The 16,378-nt window shown below is 39.2% G+C and overlaps 1 protein-coding gene and 1 pseudogene across 3 annotated transcripts in view; one reads left to right on the top strand and one right to left on the bottom strand.

The window, feature by feature from the left end:
• The window catches only part of ARMH3 (armadillo like helical domain containing 3), a 175,297-nt gene that overhangs the window by 73,345 nt on the left and 85,574 nt on the right, over positions 1-16,378 (bottom strand). The window lies entirely within an intron of this gene.
• On the top strand, positions 5,783-6,011 carry LOC102970889 (annotated as a pseudogene).

The following is a 16,378-nucleotide window of genomic DNA, read 5'->3' on the forward strand; positions in this document are numbered from 1 at the left end:
ACTTGCAACCATCTTTTTTTCCTTCTTTTTTTTTTCTTTTTTATGTTATTATTTTTTAATTTATTTCAACTGGTAAATTCCCTCTTGGGGTTTTGGGAGAGTAGGAGGACAGGGGAAGACTTGAACCATTCTATGAAGATTGTTGTCTCTGATTTTTCTATAAAAGGATTTTATTTTTCTAGTCTGGCCCTGGCTGATGATTCCCCACCCACAGTTTTTTCTTCACAAATTTATTCTTTACAAAGAGCTTTGCAGTTGATTCTTAAGGAGGTTTTTTTTCCCCAGTTTTTGAGGCCATTTTATATAATAGCAGCAAGCCAAAACCCAAAAAGGAGAGAAAATATTCCCAAATCATCCACCAAATCAGTAGCAGAGTCAGGATTAGATCAAAGCATCTGGACAAAAATTTAGAAGGCATAGTTATCAAATGTGCTGATGATACAAAGCTGCAAAAGAAAACCAATACACAGAATGACATCATCAGGACTCAAAAAATATCCCGATAAACTAGAATGATGAGCTGCAATGAACAAGATATATTTAATAAGGATAAAGAGTGGAGCACCTGGGTGGCTCAGCTGATTGTCTGACTCTTGATTTTGGCTCAGGTCATGATCTTGTGGTTTGTGGGCTCAGCCCTGTGTCGGGCTCTGAGCTGACAGCAGAGAGCCTGCTTGGGATTGTCTCTCTCTCTCTGCCCCTTCCCTGCTTGCTCTCGCTCTCTCAAAATAAATAAAGTTAAAACAATATAGTAAGGATAAAGAGTTTCATTTAGGTTAAAGAAAAGTTCAGGGGTGGCTGGGTGGCTCAGTTGGTCAAATGTCCAACTCTTGATTTCGGCTCAGGTCATGATCTCACTGTCTGAGATGGGCGTGGAGCCTGCTTAAGATTTTCACTATCGGGGCGCCTGGGTGGCTCAGTCGGTTAAGCGTCCGACTTCTGCTCAGGTCATGATCTCAGGGTTTGTGAGTTCGAGCCCCGCGTCGGGCTCTGTGCTGACAGCTCAGAGCCTGGAGCCAGCTTTGGATTCTGTGTCTCCTTCTCTCTCTGCCCCTCCCCAACTTGTGCTCTGTCTATGTCTCTCAAAAGATAAATAAATGTAAAAAAAAATTTTTTTAATATATATCTAAAGGACAATCACAGTATGCCAGATATTTTAAAAACCATGACAAATGAATAACAACTGAAGGAAGAAAGGATAGTACAGAAAGGCAGTAGTATACATCTTAGCCCTTTGAAGAAGTTAATATACAGAAGACAGAGTACATTTTTTGGTGTTGCATCTAAAGGTTCAGGTTATAAAGAGGAAGATTCCAACATGAGGAAAAGATTCTCAACATTTTTACAAAGATTTTATTTAAGTGATCTCTACACCCAAAGTTGGACTCGAACTTACAACCCCAAGATCACAAGTCACATGCTCCACCAACTGAGCCAGCCAGATGCCCTATGATTCTCATTATTTAAAAAACTGAATAGTCTATATCCTAAAGTATTAAGCACTATTTTCACTAAGTATTCAAGGAGAGGCAGGCTGTGACCCCAATAAGTGAGATTTCTGCTTTGGGAAGCAGACCAGAGTAGATGGCGTCTTCAGTTCTTTTAGCTTTTAAGGTTCTGTGATCCTGGCACCGCTAATCTGTAAGATCAAAGTCCCATAGAAAAGACGAAGTATGGTATGTGGTATCTGGTATAAATCTGAGAATTTAATTGAGTGATTACGCTCCTATGGAGCCCAAAACACTCCTCTTTTTGTTCACAATAATCCAAAGAAAACTAAAATTTCACCTACTGAAGAGAAGCCTGTTGGGTTTGCTGACCAGGATGATATATTGTTACCCAATTATAATAGGTTCTAGAACCCACTAACAGATTAACAATCTACTGTGTTCTACGGGGTTAGAATATCTGAGTTATATGACCAGAGTTCCAGCCCAATTTTTCGGAAAGAAAAATGGAGAGAGAAAATTAAGGGATAAGGTGAAGAACTGCCCACAATTTTAAAAGACTTTTTTAAGTGCCCTAGATGTTGGATGGAAAAAGGAAAGGAATTAAGGATCTAAGTTATGCCTATTGATCCCATTTGTGGCTAGGATTTATAGAAGTTACATTTAGAAACCAGCATTTGTGAGGGGCACCTGGGTGGCTCAGTCAGTTAAACATCTGACTTCAGCCCAGGTCATGATCTCACGGTTCATGAGTTCAAACTCTGCGTTGGGCTCTGTGCTGACAGCTCAGAGTCTGGAGTTTGCTTTGGATTCTGTGTCTCCCTCTCCCTCTGTCCCTCCCTCACTAGTATTCTGTCTTTCTCTTTCTCAAAGATAAATAAAAACATTAAAAAATTTTTTTTAAAACCCCAGCATTTGTGAACTAAGTCATGATTAAGTGTCTATACTTCCTACCTAGCAAGAGTTCCTTTTCAAGAAGAAAAAAAAAATCAACCTTTTCTCAAGTGAAAATGAAACTTTTTCTCTTACCTTGGGATCAATGACAATTAGGGAGCAGCACATCCCTAAAGGACCAAGGACAGTTGTACCAGCAAAAGCAGGCCATCTCCAGAGAGCCAGAGAAGGAGAAGAGCTGGCTGGGAAAGAGCAAAGGCCCAGGAGTGATAGCTAGGCTTTGGACTGCTATAGACTCTAGCCCCTTCCCAACCCTCTGACCCAATTATCTAATGAATCAACTGGAAATACCTTTCCTTCTGACCTACTAAAACAGCAGTAATTCTAGGTCATCTTGACTGCCCCTCTGGTTCTCAACTCCTAGCATTTAGAAACAGATGTAAAGACAAGGAAGCAGTGACAGAAACAGAAGAATAAAGAAATGCTCCTAAGACCAGAGACTTCTAAAGAAAGGATCTCAAGTCTATCTCACACAAATATACCACCCTTTCGCTTACTCATTCTTTCTCTCTCTGAATCTCTCTCTTCCCAGGTTTTTGATGCTTACGTAATAAGAAACTGGAAAAGGCACAGGGTAGGATCTGCTGATTAAAAGACTAGCAGAATAAAGGACATATGTCAAATGGCTCATCTCCGAGAGCCATAAAAAAGTTAATGCTAAGTTTAAAAACCTAAAGTTAATTTACCACACCACAGAATTATAGGAAAGGAGATCCAATTAATTACTGGTGGCACAAGCGCAAACAACAGGACTTTGCTGTGTATATACACATTTAGAGAAACAGAATGTTGAAGGACTGTGGACCTAAAAAGAGGAGAGAATTTGTTTTCCTACCACGTGGGGGCCATTCACTCACACACCTGGGACCAAGGGCTAGAACACTCTGGAAGAAACTGCCAATTTCACCTACAACTGTCTGCTCAGAATCAAGCCCTTTCAACTTACCTCAAGGCCCAGGGCTCTTAATTACCTCTAGTCACCCAGAAACAGCTCCTCTAGTATCACTGGCTCGGTCACAAAAACAGTCCCTCCAAACCACCTCCAAAATGTTCAAGTAAGTACTTGCCATAATTCATTAAGAAAGAGAAAAATAGGGTCACCTGGGTGGCTCAGTCAGTTAAGCATCCAACTTCAGCTAGGTCATGATCTCACAGTTTGTGGGTTTGAGCCCCATGTCAGGCTCTGTGCTGACAGTTTGGAACGTGCTTTGGCTCCTCTGTCTCCTTCCCTCTCTGCCGCTCTGCAGCTTGCGCTCTCTGTCTCTCTCTCTCAAAATTAAATAAACATGAAGGAAGGAAGGAAGGAAGGAAGGAAGGAAGGAAGGAAGGAAGGAAGGAAGGAAAAAAATTATCATGGCGCCTGGGTGGCTCATCTGTTAAGAATCCAGTTTTCAATCTCAGCTCAGGTCATGATCTCAAGGTTTGTGGGTTCAAGCCCCATGTCAGGCTCTGCGCTAATAGAGCAAAGCCTGCTTGGGATTGTGTCTCTCCCTTTCTCTGCCCTTCTCTCTCTCTCTCTCAAAATAAATAAACTTTTTTAAAAAAGAAGAAAAAAAAGAAAGAGAAAAACATCAATGTAATTAACAAGCAAAAAGACTAATTGTTTTCCAAAAGAACATTCAAAATAAGGTCACCAGATATGTATAAGATCTCTTCCAACTAACTCACCATTTACAAGGTTCCTTAAGTTGGCTATTCACATTCCTATAAAACCCAGTGTTTACAAAAGTTGAGGCCCCACACCTGGGAGGCCTCAATTGACACTCCAGAGCATGCACCTGGGGCCCACTAAGGAGGTCCTGTTTTACAGCCCAAGAGCTTGATTCAGGACAGAGGGCTGAGCTCAAGGTTGGCTTCTTTTCTCCTAGGAGTCATATGCCAGAAATAGTCCCTTATCTGCGTGGATAAAAACAGGCCACAATTAGCAGCCCCCACCTTGGTGGGAGAAAATGAGATGCAAAAGATGGAGCACAGGACAAGATGATTTTCCACAAATCAACACTGACTCCAGACATAAATGAACACACCTTCATCCATTCCACATCAAACTACTGTGTCCTTCTCTCAAAATTACATTTACCAATTAGTGCTATTCCTTTTGCACCATACTCTTTATTTGTTACAAAGCTCAACATGCAAGCATCAAGAGACAACGAGCTCAATATATTTTGAGCCGCAGGCTATCAGCTCACCGAAGAATGGAGCAGGATCTAGAATGCTGTGTTTAACACCCACCTGTGACAGAATCTCTTAACAAACAAAATGTATCTTAACTCTAAACAGACTATTTCCCCATTCTCACCTAGTCTTAGCTCCAGACATGATAAAGTAAATAAAATTAGGGTCCTGTTTCTAATGCATCCTTACTTTCTCAGGAAATACATGAAATTCTCCTTTTTAGTGTGCTTTTGGCAAATAAAGTTCACTGAAGTGAGTGTTGCATGTGTATGTTATTTAGAGCTACAGAAGAGTTATGTTTCTGTATCTCACTGGAATTTAATATAATCTAAACAATTTGTGATTCCAATAAGTTAAGATGTTTATGTATATGGTAAACCCTACAGCAACCACTAACGAAGTAACTAAAAGAAACAGTGAAAAAAAATCATTAAAGAAATCAAAGTGCTACATTGAAAAATATTTACTTAATGCAAAAGAAGGCAGTTAAGAAGGTGCAGAGAAAAGGCACCTGGGTGGCTCAGTTTGTTGAGTGTCCAACTCTTAATTTTGGCTCAGGTCATACTAGGGCCATGGGATGGAACCTGCTTAGAATTCTCTCTTTCTCTTTCTCTCTCTCTTTCTCTCTCTCTTTCTCTCTCTCTCTCTCTCTCTCTCCCCCCCCCGCCCCTCCCCCACTCATGCTTTCTCTAAAATAAAAGTTTTTTTTAATTAAAAAAAAAGAAGTTGGGGCACCTGGGTGGCTCAGTCAGTTAAGCGCTGGACTTTGGCCTCTGGTCATGATCTTACAGCTCGTGAGCTGGAGTCCTGCGTCAGGCTCTGTGCTGACAGCTGACAGCTCAGAGCCTGGAGCCTGATTCAGATTCTGTGTCTCCCTCTCTCTCTGCCCCTCCCCCACTCACACTCTCACTCTCTCTCTCTCCCCCAAATATAAACAAACATTTAAAAAAATAAAAATAAAGGTACAGAGGAACACAAATTCATGAAACACACAGCAAACTAGAAATGAAATGGCAGACATAGTTCAATTATATCAACAACAACACTAAATGTGAGTGGAATAAATAACCCAATCAAAAGGCAGAGACTGTCAGACTAAAGTAAACAAGATCCAACTATATGCTATCCACCAGAGACACATTTTAGATTCAAAGATACAAATAGGTTGAAAGTAAAAGAATGAAAAAGGTATGTCACGACAGAAATAAAAGCTGAGGCAATTCAACAATAAAAATTGGGTACTAGAGCCCATGGCCGCCACACCACTGCCTGGCAAACCAGCAAAGCGGAAGCCCTTTAAGCTCCTAGGAATTTTAGATGTGGAAAACATTCCCTGTGCATGGGATTCAATATTGTATGGTTCATTAGGATCTTCTGTGGCTGGCCTTGGGCATTTTAGTAGAATTAGAAGATCATGTGATGTTGGAGTAGGAAGATTTATCTTGGTGGCTTTAGGAAGCTGGTTCCATTTTAAGTATAATTATGCAAGGCTAAAAATCGAGAAAAGAATTGCCAGAGAAGGAACTAAAAATAAGATTTTATATGAAAGTACCCACCTTGATCCTGAAAGAAAACAAACCAACAGCAACAGCAGAAATCAAGTAGTCTCAGCATAGAAAACCCAAATACAACTCACTGGAGTCAGTGTGAACAAAACTGAGGTCAATTCTATTAAACCTGGTATGTACCATAAGGCTTTCAGTGAAGTAAATAATGTTATGTGTTAGTTATAAATAAAATAAAATAAAAACCTAATAGAAATTGGGAGACTTTAATACCCATTCCTTAATAATGGCTAGAACAACTAGGCAGAAGATCAACAAAGAAACAGAAAACTTGACCACCACTAAAAATCAGTTAAACCTAACAGACATCTAGAAAAGAATAGCAGAATAGATATTTTCCTCAACAGCAGAATAGATATTTTCCTCAAGGACATATGGAACATTTTCTAGGATAGATAATATGCTAGGCCATAAAATAAACCTCAAAAATTTTAAATGACAGAAATAATACAAGATATATTCTCTGATCAAATTTCTTTTTGTTGTTGATTTTTAATTTCATTCTATTGTGGTCAGAGAATATACCTTGTATTATTTTTTTTTAATTTATTTATTTTGAGAGAGAGAGAGAGAGCATGAGGGAAGGGCAGAGAGGGATGGAGAGAGAGAGTCTCAAGCAGGCTCCACACTCAGCACAGAGGTCAATGGGGAGCTCAATCCTATGACCCTGAGTTCATAACCCAAGCTGAAATCAAGAGTCAGATGCTTAACCAACTGAGCTACCCAGGCATCCCCACCCTATATTATTTCTACCATGTAAAATTTATTGAGCATAACATATAGACGTGTTGTATAGACTTGTCAATCATTATATTGTACACCTGAAACTAATGTAACATTGAGGGTTTTTTTTTTTTTTTTATGACGTTTAAGCCTAAAATAAGCAGAAGGAAGAAAATAATAAAGAGTAGAAATTAATGAAATAAGGAATAGAAAAACAAAAAAGAAAACCAATAAAACCAAAAGCTGGTTCTTTGAAAAGATCAACAAAAGTGACAAACCTTTTAGACTGATAAAAGAGAAGAAATTCAAATTCCTAGAATCAGAAATGAAAGAATATTACTACTCACCTTACAGAAACACTAAAGTATTATAAAGTACCATTATAAACAACTGTATGCCAATAAATTAGACAACTTAGATGAAATGGACAAATTCTTAGGAAGACACAAATACGGAAACTAGGGGCGCCTGGGTGGCTCAGTCGGTTAAAGAACTGACTCTTGATTTCCGCTCAGGTCATGATGTCACAGTTTGTGAGTTTGAAACCCACATTGGGCTCTGTGCTGACACTGCAGAATCTGCACGGGATTCTCTCTCTGCCCCTCTCTTACTCAACTCTTTCTCTCTCTCTCTCAAAATCAATAAATAAACATTAAAATATTTTTCAAAAAACAAGAAAAAAACCCAAAATTATTGAAACTAACTCAAAAAGGCAGGCAATCTGAACATGCCTATAAAACAAGCAAAAAGATTTAATTACTATTTTTAAAAAACTACCTGTGAATATAAATCCAGGCTCTGATGGCTTCATGGATGAACTATACCAAAGATTTAAAGAATCTCTAAATCCTTTAAAGTCTTCTAAAAAAAACTGAAGAGAGGGACCATTTCCCCAACTCATTCTATGAGGCCACCATTACCCTGGTGTCAAAACCAGACAAAGACCACAAGGAAAGAGAACTACAGAGCAATCTCTCTGACGAATGTGGGTACAAAAATCTGCAGCAAATACTAGCAATCTGAATCTAGCAACATATAAAAAGAATTATACATCTTAACCAAGTGGACTTTATCCCAGGAATGCAAGGCTGGTTTAACATGTGAAAATCAATGTATATAGTTGTATCAATAGAATAAGAAACAAATCATCTCAATAGACACAGAAAAAGCATCTGACAAAACCCAATACCTTTTTATGACAAAAAAAAAAACAAAAAAACAAAAAAACAACCACTCAATAAACTAGGAATAGAAGGGAATTTTGTCAACTTACAAATAAAGGGCATCTAAAAAAAAAATCCACAGCCAAATGTTTTTAATAAATTAAAATGTAAGAAAAAATTAAAATATCTGTAATCCCTCCAATCAGACACTAGAACACATTGATTCGTATCTTTGCAGTTATAAGCATATTCCTTTTGGGCACATTCTCTTTAACCACATTAATGGGAAGAAGGAAGTGTTAAAATAGTAAAGACAAAGTTTCTTGGTCAAATATCTCCTCAAAGGGCTAGAAGTGAGGGAAAACATAAACTCTCCCTGTCCAAACTATTTTCCCAATGATGATGCCAAGATACAGACTGACAACCTAAGTTCCAATGGGGCCCCTGAGGTCAGGTTGTAAATGGTATCATTCTATATTTCTGGTCCCTTCTAAGTCCACATGAGTAAAGCCAAGAGAACTGAATACAGTTGGATATGGAAGGGGGTTGCTTGTCTAGAATGAAGTCCCATGCAGATCATTAGAACCAAGGTTGGTAAGACCTCCAGACTTGTACCTTAAGAACATGGTGCAAGAACAAGGTGCATCATCTTCTTTTTAAGAAGATGATAACAATGGACACTTATATAGCACTGATGGTATGCTAGGCACTATTCCAAGTGCTTTACATATATTGTCATTTAATCATCTCAACAATGACCCCCATTCCATGAGGAAAAGCAAAGAGTGGTTAAAGAATTTGTCCAAAGTAAGTGGTAGAGCTTAGACTCAAACTCAGACAACTTAACTCTTAAGAGACCCTGCTCTTAATCACTATGTTATGCCATCTCTAAACAAGCAGAGGAATGAGCAAACCTAAAACACAAAACACAATAGATGCATACAGAAAAAAATGTGGAGTCTCCATTTCTGTGCTTACAAGTTAATTCAGCCTGATTCAAATTCAGAAATCATAACTGTGTTATATCAAAAAAGCAAAGTGGGTGCTGGGTAGACTCCATACCCACATGCAAAAAAATGAAGTTGGACCCTTACCTTGCACCATATACAAAACTTCCCTCAAAATGTATCAAAGACCTAAATGTAACAGCTAAAACTATAAAAGTCTTAGAAGGAAACATGGGAAAGCTGCAGGACTTGAATTAGCTATGATTGCTTGGATATAACACCAAAAGCATGGTCAACAAAAGAAAAAAATGATCAGCTGGACTTCATCAACATTAAAAACTTTTGTGTATCAAAGGACATGATCAACAGAATGAAAAGGCAAACCATGGGAAAAAAATATTTGCAAACCACATACCTCACAAGAGATTGGTATCCAGAATATATAAAGAATTCCTAAAACTCAACAACAAAAAACCCAAACAACCCAATTTAAAAATTGGTAAAGGATAGGAATAGACATTTCTCCAAAGAAGATAGACAAATAGCCTATAAGCACATGTAAAGATAACCAATACTACTACTCATTAGGGAAATGCAAGCCAAAACTGCAATTCAATACTACTTCACATCCATTAGGAAAGCTATTATCAAAAAATAGAGGGCCAGGGTTCCTGGGTGGCTCAGTCGATTAAGCCTTGACTTCAGCTCAGGTCATGATCCCACAGTTTGTGTGTTTGAGCCCAGCGTCGGGATCTATGCTGACAGCTCAGAGCCTGGAGCCTGCTTTGGATTCTGTGTCTCCCTCTCTCTCTGCCCCTTGCCTACTTACACTCAGTCTCTGTCTCTCTGTCTCTCTGTCTCTCTCTCTCAAAAACAAACAAACGTTAAAAAAAAAATACACGAGCATCTGCATTGCTCAGTTGATTAAGCATTCAACTCTTGATTTCAGCTCAGGTCATGATCTCAGGATTTGTGGGATTCAGCCCCACAATGGGCCCCACAGCAGGGGACAGACTGACAAATCTCCTCTCCCTCTGTCCCTCCCCATTTCATGCTCCCTTGTTCACTCACCCACTCTCCCTCTCCCCCCTCTCTACCCCTCCCCCAACATGTGTGTGCATGGGTGCATGTGTGCACATGCACACTCTCTCACAAAATAAATCAATTTTTTTTAAAGTTGATTTATTCTGAAAGAGAGAGAGAGAGAGCACACACGCACACAAGAGGGGGAGGGGCAGAGAGAGGGAGTGACAGAACCCAATCAGGATCCACTGCCAGCGTAGAGCCTAAAGTGGGGCCCAAACCCATGAACCATGAGATCATGGCCTGAGCCAAGATGAGATCAAGGGTCAGATGTCTAACGGGCTAAGCCACCCAGGTGACCCAATAAATATTAAAAATAATAATAATAATAGAAAATAATAAGGGTTGGCGATGATATGGAGAAATTGGAACCCTTAGGCATTGTTGGTGGGAATGTAAAATGGTGCAGCTACTGTAGAAAAGTGTTATGGTGATTCCCCCCAAAATTAAATTACCATAGATCAGCAATTCTACTTCTGGGTAGAAGAAAACAAGAAAAAGCTAGGGCACCTGGTAGGCTTAGTCAGTTAAAGCCTCGGACTCTTCATTTCATGGTCTCACAGTTTGTGAGTTCAAGCCCTGTGTAAAGCTCTGTGCTGACAGCATGGAACCTGCTTGGGATTCTCTCTCTCTCTGCCCCTCCCCTGCTCTCTCTTTCAAAATAAGCAAATAAACTTTAAAAACAATAAAATAAACCTAAACACTAAAAGAAGAAGAAAAAGCAGGTTCTCAAATAATTGTACACCAATGTTCATAAAAGCATTATTCACAATGGCCAAAGAGTAGAAGCAAAGGGTGCATCGATGGATAAGTGGGTAAATAAAATGTGGTATACATACAATGGAATATTATTCAGTCTTTAAAAAAAATAGGAAGGAGGAGCTCCTGGCTGGCTCAGTCAGTGGAGCATGTGACTCTTGGTCTTAGAGTTTTGAGTTTGAGCCCCACATTGAGTACAGAGATAACTTAAGAAAAAAAAGGAAAAAAGCATATTCTGATACATGACACAACACAGAACCTTGAGGACATTATGCTAAGTAAAATAAGTTGGTTATAAAAGCGAAAATATTGCTTAATTTCTCTTATATAAAGTTCCTATGGTAGTCAAACTCATAGGCACAGGAAGCAGAATGGTGACTGCCAGGGGCTGAGGGGAGGAGAGAACGAGTCACTGTTTCAGTTTCAATTGAAGAATATGAAAGAGATGGCTCATAGTGATAGTTGCACAACAATGTGGGCTTAATGCCACAGAAACGTAGGCTTACAAATAGTTAAAATGGTAAATTTTATGTTAGGTATATTTTCTTGAAATTTTCCTTTAAAAAGGCAAAGTGGAAAAAGACCCCAAAAAATTTCAGATTGAGGTAAGGAGGGGTTTGATACACTAAAGTCGCACTTACCTAAAATCACAGCAGCCCCAAATAATAATCTTAATATTTCGTTACAAATATGTGAATCTGCTCAACGAAGACTTCCTGACTGCACTGCAGTTCACCAAGCCCAGCTATGACCTAATGCAAAAAACCTCACTTGGCAATACAAACCAAGTTAGGGCAAAACAGATGATTAACCACATGGGATTCAGTGTTGGGTTTTTTATTTCTAGCTGTAGTCTTAAGAGATTAGGGAACAGCAACTATTAGAATAATATGTAATACTCCCAGTCACTGGGGAAACGATATTATAGCAGCCTCATTTTGGTGCTTTGTTTTAATCTGCATAATGCTTTTCATTCTCTGTAATGGGGGATCAGCAGGGTCTGATTAACACAAGAAAGGTCATTACTGATAAATTCTAACCCAGGGGATAATGTAAGCCTGCCTGTCTGCCACTTCTGAGCAGACAACTGGACTAGAAGCTTATTTTCATGTACTTCTTGCTACTCAAGAGTCATCAGCCCAGAGCCTCTGCTCCTATCATTTGATTGCTTCGGTCCGTATATACTTTTCATTAGACTAAGATGCATCCTTCAGCTGAAGTGCTTTGTGTCCTCTCAACTCATCGGTACCCTTTCTGATAAAAGAACTGTGACTAAGGCAAATTCTGTAGCTCAAACAGGGTCATGGGCAAGAGGATTTGGGGGGACTCTGCCTGGCTGAGCGAGACCTTACATTCCCTTTCCAACCCTAACTCTGGACATCAACAGTGAATGTGCTCTCCCTGATTACTGCCTGAGGGCTTTTTTCCCATGACATTCAGAATTCTATATGCAGCCTGCTCCAAAGGGTGTTATGCTCAATGAACCCCCCTATCTAGAGACTGCTGAGAGCTATTCTTGTTCTCTAGCCTCCCTAGCAGAGTGTACATTTAAAGCTTTCCTCCTCCTCCTCTCTTTTTTTTTTTTTTTTGGAGGGAACATTTTTTAGGGTGAAGGAAAACAGCTACATAAGCACATAAGCAGGAAGTAGGGGGAGGACCGCTTCAGCATTGAAACAAAAAGATCATGGAGCAAACAGAGGGACTAGAGGCAAACTCACAAGGTGAACAATTATGAGACTTACAAAGAAATGCAATAAATTCTCATTCCAAACCCCAAGCTTGTTACTAACCACAGTAATATCTAAGAAGTCATTCTTGGGGTGCCTGGGTGGCTCAGTCGGTTGAGCCTCCGACTTCAGTTCAGGTCATGATCTCACGGTTCTTGAGTTCAAGCCCAGCATTGGGCTCTGTGATGACAGCTCAGAGCCTGGAGCCTGCTTCGGATTCTGTGTCTCCCTCTCTCTCTGACCCTCCCCCATTCATGCTCTATCTGTCTCTGTCTCAAAAATAAATAAACATTAAAAAAAAAAAATTAAAAAGTCATTCTTGCCAGTCCTGGAAGCCTAATGGATAAAAGGTCATCGTCAAAGAAAAACTAAACTTTAGGTTAATGCATTCCAAATAAAAGAAAAATTTAATATATTAATCATAGAGTTAAAACTTTATCCACCTTAAGAAAATTACAGATGAGAAGAAAAACCTATTTGCAGTGATTCAGCCACTATTTCTGTGAGCAACCAGAGAATAGGATTGTGAACTTGGTGCTAATAAAATGCTAATTAAGTGAAAAGCATTAAGATGTTAACTTGAATAGATTCATTAAAGGGCTTCAAATTACTTACCTTGAAAGTTGGTTAGATGAAGGTCAGATTTTAGTCTCACATTTTTCTTTTTCTCTTTTGGCTAATTAGGTTAATAGTCAGCAGACCTCATCCTAAAGTATATGACCTCACTGGGGTAATCTGCTAAGTGGTGGCAGGAAATATTTAGCATAGGTGTCTCCAAGCAGAACTTCCCAAATGCCTTCCTTCCAGTCCTGTATGTGGCCCCTCAGAGTATTTTTCCTTTGTGGCCCAGCTGATGCGTGAAGGCATTTGAAGTAACAATTATACAAAGTGGATTTTCTTTTCAAAGTGGTATTTTAAAGATGGAGCAATAATATTTTATTTTCTTGAGGCAAAGCAAAGAACAACCTGCCCATGGAAAGGAACAAACACAGGGCTCTGTATGTTAATGACCTCAGGTGTTCTAATAAAATCAGTAGTTTCTCAAAAATACTAATTTGAAAAGATATATGCACTCCTATGTTTCCTGCAACATTATTTACATTGGCCAAGATACAGAAGCAACCCAAGTGTCCTTCAAGAGATAAAGGGATAAATTTGTGGTATATATACAAATACACTCTCACACAATGGAGTATTACTCAGCCATAAAAAAGAATGAAATCTTGTCATTGGCAACAACATAGATGAACCTAGAGGATATTATGCTAAGTGAAATAAGTCAGAGAAAGACAAATACCATATGATTTCACTTCCATATGAAATCTAAAAAACAAAACCAAAAAGCAAATAAACAAAAATAGACTAATAAATACAGACAACACACTGGTGGTTGCCAGATGGGTAGGGTTGGGGGATTGATGGTATAGGTGAAGGAGATTAAGAGGTATAAATGTCCAGTTATAAAATAAGTAAGTCACGAGGATGAAAAGTACAGCACAGGCAATACAATCAATAATACTATAATAGCTTTGTATGGTAACAGACGGTAACTACACTTATCATGGTGAGCCCCACACCATGAACAGAACTGTCAAATCACTATGTCGTATACCTGAAACTGATATAACATTGTATGTCAACTATAATTCAATTCAAAAAATAGCAGTTTCTAAGCAGCTGCATTTTAAGAATCTCTCTGAAGGATCAAACAGGAAGAGAGAGACAAATTGTTTAAACACAAATAACTCTGACAATTAAAGAACTAGCATGACTAAGCCATGAAAGACAAGTGAAAAGCAAACAGACTGACACTTGAGCAAATTTAGGCCTCCAAGCATGTGGAGGCACTTTTAATTTTCACTGTCACAATCTAAACTCCAAAGAACAGAAAAGTCTGCAGCCTTGCTTTTCACCTGCTGGTAAGATACTATGTTAGTGTTGCTGTTAGATGTATTGCATTCCAGAAGATCTCAAAGACATAACTTGTAGTGGTCATCAACCGCCAAACCTGTTTGAGACCCTCTCAACTGTTAGATGTCTGAAAATTTCACAGGCAGCCCAAACCCTTCCCCTGGTTATCAAAGAACATACTACAGGAGAGGTGGCTAAGAGTTCATTCACTCTTCCTTAGAAATCCCTTCCAGGTGTGGGATCAGCACAAACAATCTTTATGACAACAGAAGTAAATGTTGCACACTATCAGCGTTTTACTGCTGAGCCTTTATATACCCTTGATAATAAACTTGGTGGCCAATAGTTAAACATCCCACAGTATCCCTGGGAGACCCAAGGGGCCAATTTTCTGACACGTGTTGGGCTCCGTGCTGATAGCACAGAGCCTGCTTGGGATTCTTTCTCCCTCTCTCTCTGCCCCTCCCTCACTTGCATGCGGACGTCCATGCACATGCTCTCTCTTAAAAAAATAAACTTAAGGGGCGCCTGGGTGGCTCAGTCGGTTAAGAGTCTGACTTCGGCTCAGGTCATGATCTCGCGGTCTGTGAGTTCGAGCCCCAGATTGGGCTCTGTGCTGACAGCTCGGAGCCTAGAGCCTGCTTCCAATTCTGAGTCTCCCTGTCTCTCTGCCCCTCCCCCACTCATGCTCTGTCTCACTCTCTCTCTCTGTAAAAAATAAACATTAAAAAATAATAATAATAAACTCAAAAAAAAGTCTGCCCACAAAAAAAAAAAGCAAAACATCTTTTAAGGTTGTTAACATCTTAATTTTTTATACAAGAGACAAATGAAGACATACTTAGGAAACATTCTAAGGAAGGCTCAAAATGCTAGACCTAAAAACAGTATGCAATTCCTCAAAAAATTAAACACAGAATTATCACGATCCACCCCTAGATATATGCCCAGAAGAAGTGAAAGCAGGGACTGGAGAGACTGTACACCCATGTACAAACAACTAAAAGGTGGAAGCAACCCACTTGGGATTTCATCGGTGGATGAATGGATAAACAAAATATGGCATATACATGCAATGGGAATATTATTCAGCCTTAAAAAGGAAGGAAATTCTGACACTTGCTACAGCGGAGAAGAATCTTAAATATATTATGCTAAGTGAAATGGCCAGTATCTTAAGAGTTGATAAAGTGCTCTCACATACATTATATAATTCTCACAACTATTTCCCTGTGAAACGTGACCTCCATTTTACAGATAGTAGAAAGAGGTCCAGAGAAGATAAATAACTTGCTCAAGGTCACACATTAAGTGGTAGCCACAAAAATTTTAAATCCAGTTTCTCTAATTCAAATTTCCATGCTCCTTTCAATACATCATACTGAGTTTTCTGTTTACCTCCATGGCAACTCTATAGGACCATTACCATACAGAAAAAAGAGCCCTGGAGCGCCAGGCCGGCTCTGTTGGTGGAGTGTATGGCTCTTGATCTCAGGATTGGGAGATCGAGCCCCAAGTTGGGTGCAGAGATTTCTTAAACATAAAGAACTTCCAGAAGAAAGAGCCCTGAGTCCTGGACTTGGGAGTTAAAGGACCTATGATTCTCAGCTTTGCCAAATAACAACTGTGGGACTTTCTGCAATTCACCATATCTTTGAGACTCAGTTTCCTCACTGGAAAAAGTGTATTTTTAAAAGTTTGTAATATACTCTTTAGAGTTTGAATATCAAAGAAGAAGACAGTATATAAAAGAGCACAAAGTTTAGCACTTGGTAAGTGAAAATAAATGTCAGAAAGAAAAAAAAAGTAAACTTTAGCTGGCTTAGCATCACCGGTATTTTGCCCTAATCTGGCCTTAGTGATAAGTGACATCCAAACGCATTTTTCCTGTATTCTCTTGAGAAAACTGACTGGATCCTT

The sequence above is a fragment of the Panthera tigris genome, chromosome D2, assembly GCF_018350195.1.
Source record: "Panthera tigris isolate Pti1 chromosome D2, P.tigris_Pti1_mat1.1, whole genome shotgun sequence".
NCBI lineage: Eukaryota > Metazoa > Chordata > Mammalia > Carnivora > Felidae > Panthera > Panthera tigris.